The sequence below is a fragment of the Tursiops truncatus genome, chromosome 7, assembly GCF_011762595.2.
Source record: "Tursiops truncatus isolate mTurTru1 chromosome 7, mTurTru1.mat.Y, whole genome shotgun sequence".
Lineage (NCBI taxonomy): Eukaryota > Metazoa > Chordata > Mammalia > Artiodactyla > Delphinidae > Tursiops > Tursiops truncatus.
In genome coordinates, this window is record NC_047040.1 from 110,452,653 (window position 1) to 110,464,889 (window position 12,237).

The following is a 12,237-nucleotide window of genomic DNA, read 5'->3' on the forward strand; positions in this document are numbered from 1 at the left end:
CTAGCTGGCATGACATATGATATGATCACTCTACATATAAACAAAAAGGATTAGTATCAAACAGTAATCACAGAACCCTTGCAAATAAATAAAAATTCTAAAATGTTAAAAAGACAACAAGAAAATAAACAAGAAAAACAAAACAAAAAAATGAGCAAAGACTATGGTTAAGTAATTCACAGAAGAAGAAAAAACCCTAATGGCCATAAACTCATGAAAAGATGTTCAACTTCACTAGTGAACAGGAAAATACAAATAAAAATCACACGCATTATATTGGCAAAATTTAAAGTCTGAAAATGCCAAGTGTTGGAAGGATATAGAAAAACAAGGTTGCTCATGGTCTGAAGATATGAATGTGAAAGGACTTACCTCCTTGCAGAGTGACTTTGTATTATCTGGTTAAAGCAGATACTCTTAGGCCAGCAGCTTGACTTCTTGAAACTTTTATTTATGTCCACAGAGAGATACGGACAGGATGAGAAAATTTGGAAATCATCTAAATGGGCAAATAAATTAAGCCATGTTTTGGCAAAATAATATTATACAATACTCAAAATAAATGACCTGGTCCTAAAACATCAACATAGGCAAACATTAAGCACAGTACTGAGAGGAAAAAGCAAGTGGCAGAAAGACATATAAAGTATGGTACAGCCTATATAGAGTTAAAAACATGCAAAGCAATGCTGCTCATTGATTAGGTGCAGCTTATGAAGAGTTGCTACTCATTGAATACATTGAATACATAAACACTAGAGAAAGGTGCATGAGGATGAGAAATGCAAGCACCATGATAACCATATTTCTGGAGAGAGAAATAGTAGAATGGGACAGGAGAGGGTTCATGGAGGGCTTTAACACTACCCACAGGATTTTCTTTCTTTTGAGAAAATAAGATATGAAGCAAATATGATGAAACCTTGAGACTGAACGAAGTTATGTGGTGTACACATGTATATTCTTTTATATAATTCCCTATACTTGCCTGCATGTGTGAAATATTTCATAATAAAACCTTTTGATAGTAAAATAAGTAAATAACAATCAGTGGGTCTGGGAATTTAATTGTCCATACCTAGTTTCTGGTGGGGAAAATCAGCTGTTCTCTCCAGATCTAGTGTCAGAGCCCACAGGAAGCCAGCCAGCTTCATCTCATCATCTCAACCAAGAAACTGGACCCCAGTTTCACAGAAGCCCTAGCAGGTACTGCCCGTTCCATCTTACACACAAAGATGGGAGGACCCCACGAAGGACAAGGGATGAGAAGTACTTATGTTGGGGGGGAGGGGATTCTTTCACCTCGCTCTTCTTGTAAGACCACTATATAGGATGCAAGTTTCATTCTCCTTTTCTTCAGTAGCTGAGCTTGTTTAGAAGCAAAATGATTTTCTCTCAGAAGCAGGGATAGCCACAATCCACTCAAAGAGTAGAGTTTCCTTCACTGAAGATTTCTCTGCAAGCTGAAATTTATTTTCTGGGGAGAATAGAGAATCAGACAAGGTTGGGAATGTGCAGATGTGCCCCAGGGCTGGCAGTCATGCCCCCACCACCCTGTCTCTCTAAGCCTCTATCTCTAGGGAGGTACATGAGTCCTGGGCCCAGGAGACTGGGTTCCCCATGGCCACACCATCCTGGATGGAGCTGCAGCCTCCCTGGAATGCCCTTAAGGGCAATGTGTCCCCAAACTTCCTCCCATGGCCTTTCACTCATCCCCAGACTTCCACAACTGCAAATCTCTTGTGTTGGTAATAAACCTGGTGTGGTGAAGAGAGGGTAGCAGCTGTACTTGAATCTGTGTCAAAACCCTGCTTCAGTAGTTGAAAAAGCAGTCCTCAAACAAGTCCAAGTCAAGCCCCTCCAGTCCACTGAAACTTGGGTTTTCCTCTCTGTGGGACAGGTGGGATAAGCTGACCTTGCAGATTTCTTGTACATGGTGGAAATAATACATGTAAAATATTGGCCTGCAGTACAAGCTCAAATGTTGCCACCTCTGGAAGATAATGGTTCCTACCCCTCTGACTCCCTCAGTCAACTTGGGTGCTCCTCCTGTCACCCCAACTCCACCCCCTGACCAGACCAGGCATCTGGCTTCGGGATGGTATTAATGATCGACTCATATAGGATGTTTGCATGTCTGCCTCTTCTGCAGATCGTGAGCTTCTGAGGATGACATAAGAGCGCTGCCCCCCTTTCTGCTGCCCCAGAGCCAGCACCAGAGGCTGCAGAGAAGATTGAGTGAGAGAGGGAGAGGGTGTGAGTGAGGGATTGAGAGAGAGAGAATGGATGCGGGAGTGAAGGGGAGAGAGAGAGAGAGAGAGAGAGAGAGATGGAGAGAGAGAAGTCTCCCTGAGCCCCTTGAAGGACAGTAAAGATAACTAAGTACACATGGGGTGTCCAGACCCCCAGGATTGAGTCTCCAGTCCACAAAGGGAGTCATCACGTGACCACTGAGGTCACCCAGAGAAGGTGAGGTCAAGGACATTGAACTCTCAATGGAACCTACAGTGTCAGGCCTGAACGTGTGCCTCCAAACGTACTAGAGTTGCACCTGGGGACCTGACCACGGGCCTCCTCCACCAGCCAAGAACCCCTCTTGCAGAAGCTCCCTTGGGGCCCAAGAGAATGGGAGGGAGCTCCCACAGGCAAAGATGGGAGGGCTGAGGCCCTGGCAGCAGATAAAGGAAGTGAAGGAGACTTTGATCTACCCCCAGGGCCAGACTGGGTATTTTGGACCCATTACACAGATGAGAAAGTAGTGGTTCGACGAGGTTAAGTAATTAATCAAGGTCATGCATGCAGCTAGTAAGGCATCAAGGTTAGGGCTCATGCAAAGATCATGTTCCCTGCACTCAGTGGGGCTGAGGAAGAGGCAAAGACCCCTGGGGTGGGCCTCACCCTGGAAGGAATCAGAGAGAGAGGCCACTGTCAGCTGCTTGAGTGAACAAATAGATTCTTTTATGCAGCACAACATTGCCTTCCTCTCAGGTACGGCTCTTTAGCTAGAACATGTATGGGTGATAAGTGCTAATAATTCTAAAAATTAGTAATAGCTACCGTTACAGAATACCAGACAAAGGGGGCACATTAAAGACATTTCACACTTGATGCTCACAGAAGCCCTAGCAGGTACTGCCCGTTCCATTTTACACACAAGGACACCTAGGCTCAGCAGGCAGGTGACATGTCCAAGGTCACACGGACTGCAAGCAAGGCTTGAACTCAGGCTGCACAGCTCCAAAGACCCTTCATGTCCCAGTGCCCCGTGCCGCCCAAGTGTTGTATAGCTTCGCCTACTATTCGCGAATCACAGATGATGGAAGTGATCCTCAAGAAGGTCCATGAAAAACCCACAGCCAGGAGCCAGGTCAGCCCTCACCCCTAAGAAAACCAGTGTGGTGGACTTCCTTGGTGGTCCAGAGGTTAGGATGCGGTGCTTTCACTGCCGGGCCTGGGTTCAATCCCTGGTCGGGGAACTAAGATCACACAAGCCCAGCGGCACAGCCAAAAAAAAAAGAAAACCTGTGTGGGAGCCCGTGGGGACCCAGGTGGGCCACACAGGCCCACTGGACCAGACTCTTTATTCAAGAAGACAAAGGCTCCAGCAGGAGCTGGATCCCCGTGCCGCTCCCAGGTACCCTCCCAGCTGTGCCCCCTGCCCCAGCCCCAAGGATCAAGCAGTATCCACCACGGACCAGGCAGGGAGCTGAGGACAGAAGCTCCCCACCCTGCAGTGACCTGGGCCGAGTTCTGCAGCAGCTCTCAGCCTTCCAGAGCCTCTGGAGCCGCCACCTGCCCAGCTCATTACTCACTTCTACTGCCAAACCCCAGAGCCCTTCCCCCTATTTGAGGAAATGTCCACTGTGTGAGCCCTGGAGGAAGACCCCAGCCCCTCCTCAGAAGCTCATAGCCGTGATCTGACTTCCCCAGACTCCTGGGCAGTCGGAGTGAAGGCTCAGAGCTGGAAGGCTTGCAGACGCCCCATCCCACGCTCTGCCCTGGCGGCCTGGTGCTGGGCTAGGCAGGAGCAGTGCTGTGCTGGGCCCAGGCGGGGTGCAGGTAGACCGGGGCCCGGGATGCAGCCTGCCGTCCTCACTCCTCCCCAGCCCTCTAGTAAGTTGGGAGGCCCAGGAACCATTGAATGGAATGCTTTTCTGCTTCAATCAGCCAGAGTTGGTCTCTGGTGCTTTCAACTAAAAATCTTCCTTCACTCGCTCATTTCTTTATTCATTCGCTCACTCGCCAAACACTCGTTGGTCCCCTGGGATCCACAAGCCCCTGAGCCCCCTCCACCACTCACTGCTGTGTGACTGCAGATGAGTAATTTACTTTTCTGTGTTCAATTTCCTTACCTGTAAAATAAGAATAATCATCACTGCTAGCTCATAGGATGGCTGTAAAGTTGCCTGGGGTACAGTAACTTGCATGTACTAGTTAATGTCATTATCATCATCATCACCATCATCATCGTCATCATCCTAGCTGCCACTACCACTAGGGGCCAGGCACACAGCTGATTCTGGGAAGTAAGTACCACCAGGGCCTTAATCCCAAGGAGCAGCAAGTCTGACTGTGAAATAGACAGGACATGTGGCCATAATGGCAGATGGTGACAGTGTTGGGGAAGGGAAAGAACAGAGGGGGTTGGTCCATGGAGGGGTCAGACTGGCATCTGAGAGAGATCTACCCCAACAGTAGGGACCAAAATCTCTCCCCCACTGGCTAGTCTGAGGTGGACGAATACCACCCCTTTTTTCTGTATTCTTTCAAACTACAAACACGTGGCCAGCAGGGGGCGGGTCGGGGAAGGTCGGTTCTTGATGTCCTCCCTTCTGAAAAGAGGACACACAGCGGCAAAGCAGCTGCAGCCTAGGGCTGGCAGGGAGAATATTTCCACGAGGCAGAGAAGGGAGGTGGGGAACAGCGGAGACTCCCAGCAATTTGCAGAGGGGGTTTGTCATTCTGGGCCAGCTGCCTGCCTCCCCTAGGCCAGAACCTGACCTTGAGGTTTGATCAGAGATGAAGCCCCAAAGCCACCGGGCAAGAAGGGAATGAAAAACTCACCTGGGGAGGGGTGTCTTCTTCTAGTCCTCACAGAGGGCCCCCTCTCCTCACTTCATCAGCTGCACCCCAGGAGGCATGAGGAAGGATGCTGTCTCAGCGGGCCATGGGGGAGGAGAAGCCAGCTCTCCAAGCTGCCCAGACCTTGGAAAGGAGAGGTTTGTTTCCTGGTTTTGTTTTTGTTTTCTTGGGGTTCCTTGCTCACTGTCTTCTGTCTCACCACCTTCCCCAAGGTTTCCAAGACCTTCACACTGCCCCCTGGTGGTCTGCAGTCCCACTATCTTAGTCCCACCCTTCTGAACCTTGACCTGCCCAAATACCTCCCTGAAGAAGCCAGTAGTCTACCCAGCGGCTCCTTCCCCTCTAAACAACAGCACAGGCCTCTTTGTTAAATCCCTCTCTCTCTCACACACACGCACACACATGCACGCACGCACACACACACACACGCACACACACACACACACCCCTCCCCCACATTTCCACCCTCCTCATCCTGGGCTGCAGGAAATCCTGGGACCCCGAGCTCTTCCCATGCCGATCCCGGCTTCCTCATCCAACCCACACGTGCCCTTTCTCCAGGACGCAGCTCAGGTGCCAGGAGCCCCAGACATTCTCTGGCTCCTCCCTCTGACTTCCACTCTTCTGTGTCCATAGCACTCTGTTCTTGCCACGTTACAGGTGGATCCCAGTGTGGCAGGCCACACTCAAAACTTCCAAACGTAGCACACATAAATCCAAACGCACCACTGATTTCGCACTGAGAAATGATGATTTGACTGGACACTGAACGAACATCCAGGCCATACCACACACTACACGACAGAAGCAGAATAACCCCCCTTTCTTTACTTCTACTCTTTGCCACAAGTTCCTCCCCCTCCCAGCCTTCGCATCTTGCCTATTCTTTGTCCTACACTGCCCTCCGCCATCCCAGTGCTTGCTGGCCCCTGCAGCCTCCGCTCTTCACCCCGCGAAAAGGAGCCAGAGCAGCGCTCTGGGGCATGAGCGCGCATGCGCGCCCGCACAGCCTGCACAGGGGGCATCCCGCCCTACTCCAAACCGCTCTGTCCTTGAGGCTGTACGGTGGGGACTTGGAAAGGGATTGGGTGGAGAGGGAGACCACATGCCCCCAGAATTTCCTTGGTTGCCGGATTTGCTCTGCAAGCGAGAGAAAAGCGGTTTCCGAAATCAACGCAGTCACTCTCACTGGGGTGTATTTTGACAAGAAAATAAGATTTGTGTCACATTTTAAAATTATTCAGGTAATGAGCTCTCCCACAGCTGTGAGCTCCGCTGAGGCAGGGTCCTTGCTTCTTTCCTCGGCACACCCAGCACCACGCAACTCACCCCGCAGCGGAAAAGACAGGATCCAACCCAAAGGCCCACACTCCGGCCCCAGTGTCAGACCCCACGCCCACTGCCACTGTTACTGTCCTCATCACTACTGCAGTTCTGGTCACTGTAAATATGCCCTGAACTAGACGAAACAGTGGTCGGGTTGTGGGCGTTTGTAAACCTGGTGCCTTGAGTGCAGGGACGAGTATGTCCCACAGATGTCCATATTCATGACTCGGGTGTTTCTTGTTCTGCCAATTGTGCAGCCCAGCCGCAAAGGAAGGGGAGATGATAATTCACGCCTTCCTCAAGAGTTAATCCTGAGCCTTTATCTATGCAAAGCCTAGTCTGGGGGACCATCAGACCCAGACCACGTGAGGACCCACCTTCAACTCCAGCTTCCCAGGCAGTGGACACGCGCCGGGGGAGGTGAGGGCACTGCAGGCAGGACAGGCTGTGGTCTCCCAGCAAGCAGACAGCAGGTGCCCCCGGAGCAGTCCTTGGAGGAACATGAATAATGATAAAGCGCAAAGAAGAGCCTGGTGATTGGCCCCTGGGAGAGTTTGCAGCACCTGTCACATGCACTTCTCATCATACACGCATCTCCCCCGTGCCTGGTGTGAAAGACCTCCCACGACACATTTCTTTTTGTCTAGAGTGTGCCTGGGGAGTATGACAGGTGGCAAGATCTAAGAATACCCTCATCTGCCTTCTAAAATGAGATGGAAAGGGGCCCAGTGGGGAAGTCCTGGGCTGAAATATTATTATTATCAATTACAGTGACACCTTCTGACAGTACAATGCTTTGTGATATTTCAAAGCCTGATAACATCTGCTCTTTTGTTTGGCCCTCGTCAGATCGCATTGCAAGACCAGTGCTGTGATCCCCCGCCTCTGACAGGGAAGGAGCTGAAGGTGGACTTCAGAGGCTGACCCAAGGCCACATGGAGGGAGTGGCCTCAATAGGCCGGGCCTCTCTGGTGCCCACATGACAGGTGGCAGAGCCTATGGTCCAGAAACTAAGAAGAGCAGGAAGAGGGGAACTGACCCCCAGTGCTTGGGCGCTCCCAGCTTTGGTTGGCTGCTGTTCAAGATGGAGAGCTGCGACCCCGCTCCCAGGGGGCCTGCCTCACTGCTCTGTGCATGGTCACCACTCCCCTCCTGGTATAAGGGGCACACATACTAGTATGTCCTGAACTCTAAGGGTCTGTGAGAGCTCACAAGGTGGTAAAAATATGTTCCAAGAGCTTTTAAAATATTCACGTCCTTAGACCCAGTCATTACACTTCTGGGAATGCAACTATGGCAGAGTGGAAAGAGGACAGCCTTGAACTTCACACGGATCAGGATTCCCATCCTGACTCTACATTCACCCACTGGGTGGTGTGGGAAAGTTACCTGTCCCATCACCTCCTGCTCTCTAGCCTGTGACTCATAGTCACAAGCCCAGCAGACTGTGCTGAAACACAATGGCCACTTTATGCATAGAGAGCAGTATTATGAATACAGAAAAACCACATTCACCAAGATGCTTTTCACAGGTATATTCAGAGAGTAGAAAAATCAGAATGGTGCATGCTGCACTATTTTATTCCAGAAGTTTAAGAGTTTAATTTTTAAAAAAAGAGTTTAATTAAGTGTGACTCTTTAGTAGATGCCACAATCATGTCGAACTTCCAAGGCCAAGAAGCCTGGTACCTGCTGGTGGTCACCCAGGTAACCGCATCCCAATGAAAAAGAGTTTCAAGGGGTTCATTCCTGCCACCATGGTGGCTAGAGAGTTCAGAGCACCCTGGAAACTACCCACACTGATCCTGTAAATTCATAAGTGAGGAGACCTAGACCCCAGACAAAGAAATAACCCACCAATACTCTTAGACCCCAGAGGTGACATCAAGTCCATGACACCAAGACTTCTGAAGTCCCTGCCATCAGGCCAAAACTCAAAACCACACCAAAGGATAGAAAAAGCACCTGAGCAGAGGCAAGGGTGAGGAGACACAGCTGAGTTGTTCCTACATTTTATGATCTGATTACAGCGAGCAATAAGAAGAAAGTCTGGCTCTCTACTAACAGGGTGACCAGCCTCAGCCCAACACTGTCCTGGAGTCATGTCCAATTTAGCATTTGTCCTGGGTGTATTAATGAAGAATCATTGCTAGTAGTTGTATTGAAATACCCAGGATGAATTTGCAGACTTCCAATTTACACTTCCAGGTTCTTCTGAGGTCTGTTAAGTATCACTTACGATGAACGGGTCCAGAGCTCTTCCATTGGTATCTGAAAGGTGACAGTCATAAGTCATCTGTAAACATCTTTCTTTCCAGGATAGAATGCCAGGTCATTGCTGTCATGAGAAAGCTCACTCAAAAACAAGCTGTTAGGGACAGCTAACTGCTCCTGGCCTCTGTGGTGGTAGGAATATTCACGGCTACTGCTCCTGCTTGGCAGGCTTGTAAATCAGCCATGGCTAGGCTGCAGCCCTGTGGCGCCATGAACACACGTGGGAGACTGAAGCTGAGGACTCCCGCTGTGGCACATGAGGAGAGGAGGTCGAAGGATCTGCTACACTATTTGTCATGAGGCCGTTTACTTATTTTCTTAATCCATAACACTTAAGGGAATTTTCTTTCAATAAGCTCTTTCAGTAGCAATGAACTCAAAGAAACCCACATCCATATTTAGTGAAAGTTAAGTACTGTTTGCTAGTATTTTGTTGCGGATTTTTACATCCATGTTCATCAGTGATATTGGCCTGTAGTTTTCTTTCTTTGTGACATCTTTGTCTGGTTTTGGTCCAGGGAGATGGTGGCCTCGTAGAATGAGTTAGGGAGTGTTCCTCCCTCTGTCATATTATGGAAGAGTTTGAGAAGGATAGGTGTTAGCTCTTCTCTAAATGTTTGATAGAGTTCGCCTGTGAAGCCATCTGGTCCTGGGCTTTTGTTTGTTTGAAGATTTTTAATCACACTTTCAATTTCAGTGCTTGTGATTGGTCTGTTAATATTTTCTATTTCTTCCTGGTTCACTCTCAGAGGTTGTGCATTTCTAAGCATTTGTCCATTTCTTCCAGGTTATCTCTTTTATTGGCATATAGTTGATTGTAGTAATCTCTCATGATCCTTTCTATTTCTGCCATGTCAGTTGTTACTTCTCCTTTTTCATTTCTAACTATTGATTTGAGTCTTCTCCCATTTTTTCTTAATGAGTCTGGCTAATGGTTTATCAATTTTGTTTATCTTCTCAAAGAACCAGCTTTTACTTTTATTGATCTTTGCTATTGTTTCCTTCATTTCTTTTTCATTTATTTCTGATCTGATCTTTATGATTTCTTTCCTTCTGCTAACTTTGGGGTTTTGTTGCAAAAATACTCAACAAAACACTAGCAAACAGAATCCAACAGCACATTAAAAGGATCATACAGGAATGCAAGGATTCTTCAGTATATGCAAATCAATCAATGTGATACACTATATTAACAAATTGAAGGAAAAAACAATATGATCATCTCAAAAGATGCAGAGAAAGCTTTCAACAAAATTCAACACCCATTTATCATAAAAACCCTCCAGAAAAAGGCATAGAGGGAACTTACTTCAACATAATAAAGGCCATAGAAGACAAACCCACAGCCAACATTGTCCTCAGTGGTGAAAAACTGAAAGCATTTCCACTAAGATCAGGAACAAGACAAGGTTGCCCACTTTCACCGCTATTATTCAACATAGTTTTGGAAGTTTTGGCCACAGCAATCAGAGAAGAAAAAGAAATAAAAAGAATCCAAATCAAAAAAGAAGAAGGAAAGCTGTCAGTGTTTGCAGATGACATGATACTATACATAGAGAATCGTAAATATGCTACCAGAAAACTACTAGAGCTAATCAATGAATTTGGTAAAGTTGCAGGATACAAAATTAATGCACAGAAATCTTTTGAATTCTTATACACTAATGATGAAAAATCTGAAAGTGAAATTAAGAAAACACTCCCATTTACCATTTCAACAAAAAGAATAAAATATCTAGGAATAAACCTACCTAAGGAGACAAAAGACCTGTGTGCAGAAAATTATAAGACACGGATGAAAATGGCTTCCCTGGTGGCGCAGTGGTTGAGAGTCCGCCTACCGATGCAGGGGACACGGGTCTGCACCCCTGTCCGGGAAGATCCCACATGCCGTGGAGCGTCTGGGACTGTGAGCCATGGCCACTGAGCCTGCACATTCAGAGCCTGTGCTCTTCAATGGGAGAGGCCACAACAGTGAGAGCCCTGCGTACTGAAAAAAAAAAAAAAAAAAAAAAAAAGACACTGATGAAAGAAATTAAAGATGATACCAACTGATGGAGAGATATACCATGTTCTTGGATTGGAAGAATTAACATTGTGAAAATGACTATACTATACTACCCAAAGTAATCTACAGATACAGTGCAATCCCTATCAAACTACCACTGTCATTTTTCACAGAACTAAAACAAAAACTTCACAATTTGTATAGAAACATCAAAGACCCCGAATAGCCAAAGCAATCTTGAGAAAGAAAAACAGAGCTGGAAGAATCAGGCTCCCTGACTTCAGACTATACTACAAAGCTACAGTAATCAAGACAGTATGGTACTGGCACAAAAACAGAAATATAGGTAAATGGAGCAGGATAGAAAGCCCAGAGATAAACCCACACATATATGGTCACCTTATTTTTGATAAAGGAGGCAAGAATAGACAATGGAGAAAAGACAGCCTCTCCAATAAGTGGGGCTGGGAAAACTGGACAGCTACAGGTAAAAGAATGAAATTAGAACACTCCCTAATAACATGCACAAAAATAAACTCAAAATGGATTAAAGACCTAAATGTAAGGCCAGACACTATCAAACTCTTAGAGGAAAACATAGTCAGAACACTCTATGACATAAATCACAGCAAGATCCTTTTTGACCCACCTGCTAAAGAAATGGAAATAATAAGAAAAATAAACAAATGGGACCTAATGAAACTTCAAAGCTTTTGCACAGCAAAGGAAACCATAAACAAGATGAAAAGACAACCCTCAGAACGGGAGAAAATATTTGCAAATGAAGCAACTGACAAAGATTAATCTCCAAAATGTATAAGCAGCTCATGCAGCTCAATATCAAACAAACAAACAACTCAATCCAAAAATGGGCAGCAGACCTAAATAGACAATTCTCCAAAGAAGATATACAGATTGGAAACAAACACATGAAAGGATGCTCAACATCATTAATCATTAGAGAAATGCAAATTAGAACTACAATGCGATATCATCTCACACTGGTCAGAATGGCCATCATCAAAAAATCAACAAACAATAAATGCTGGAGAGGGTATGGAGAAAAGGGAACCCTCTTACACTGTTGGTGGGAATGTAAACTGATACAGCCACTATGGAGAATAGTATGGAGGTTCCTTAAAAAACTAAAAATAGAACTACCATACGACCCAGCAATCCCACTACTGGGCATATACCCTGGGAAAACCATAATTCCAAAAGAGTCTTGTACAAAAATGTTCATTGCAGCTCTATTTAAAATATAGACATGGAAGCCACCTAAGTGTCCATCGACAGATGAATGGATAAAGAAGATGTGGCACATATATACAATGGAATATTACTCAGCCATAAAAAGAAATGAAATTGAGTTATTTGTAGTGAGGTGGATGGACCCAGAGTCTGTCATACAGTGTGAAGTAAGTCAGAAAGAGAAAAACAATAACTGTAGGCTAACACATATATATATGGAATCTAAAAAAAGAAATTAAATGGTCATGAAGAACCTAGGTGTAAGACGGGAATAAAGATACAGAGCTACTAGAGAA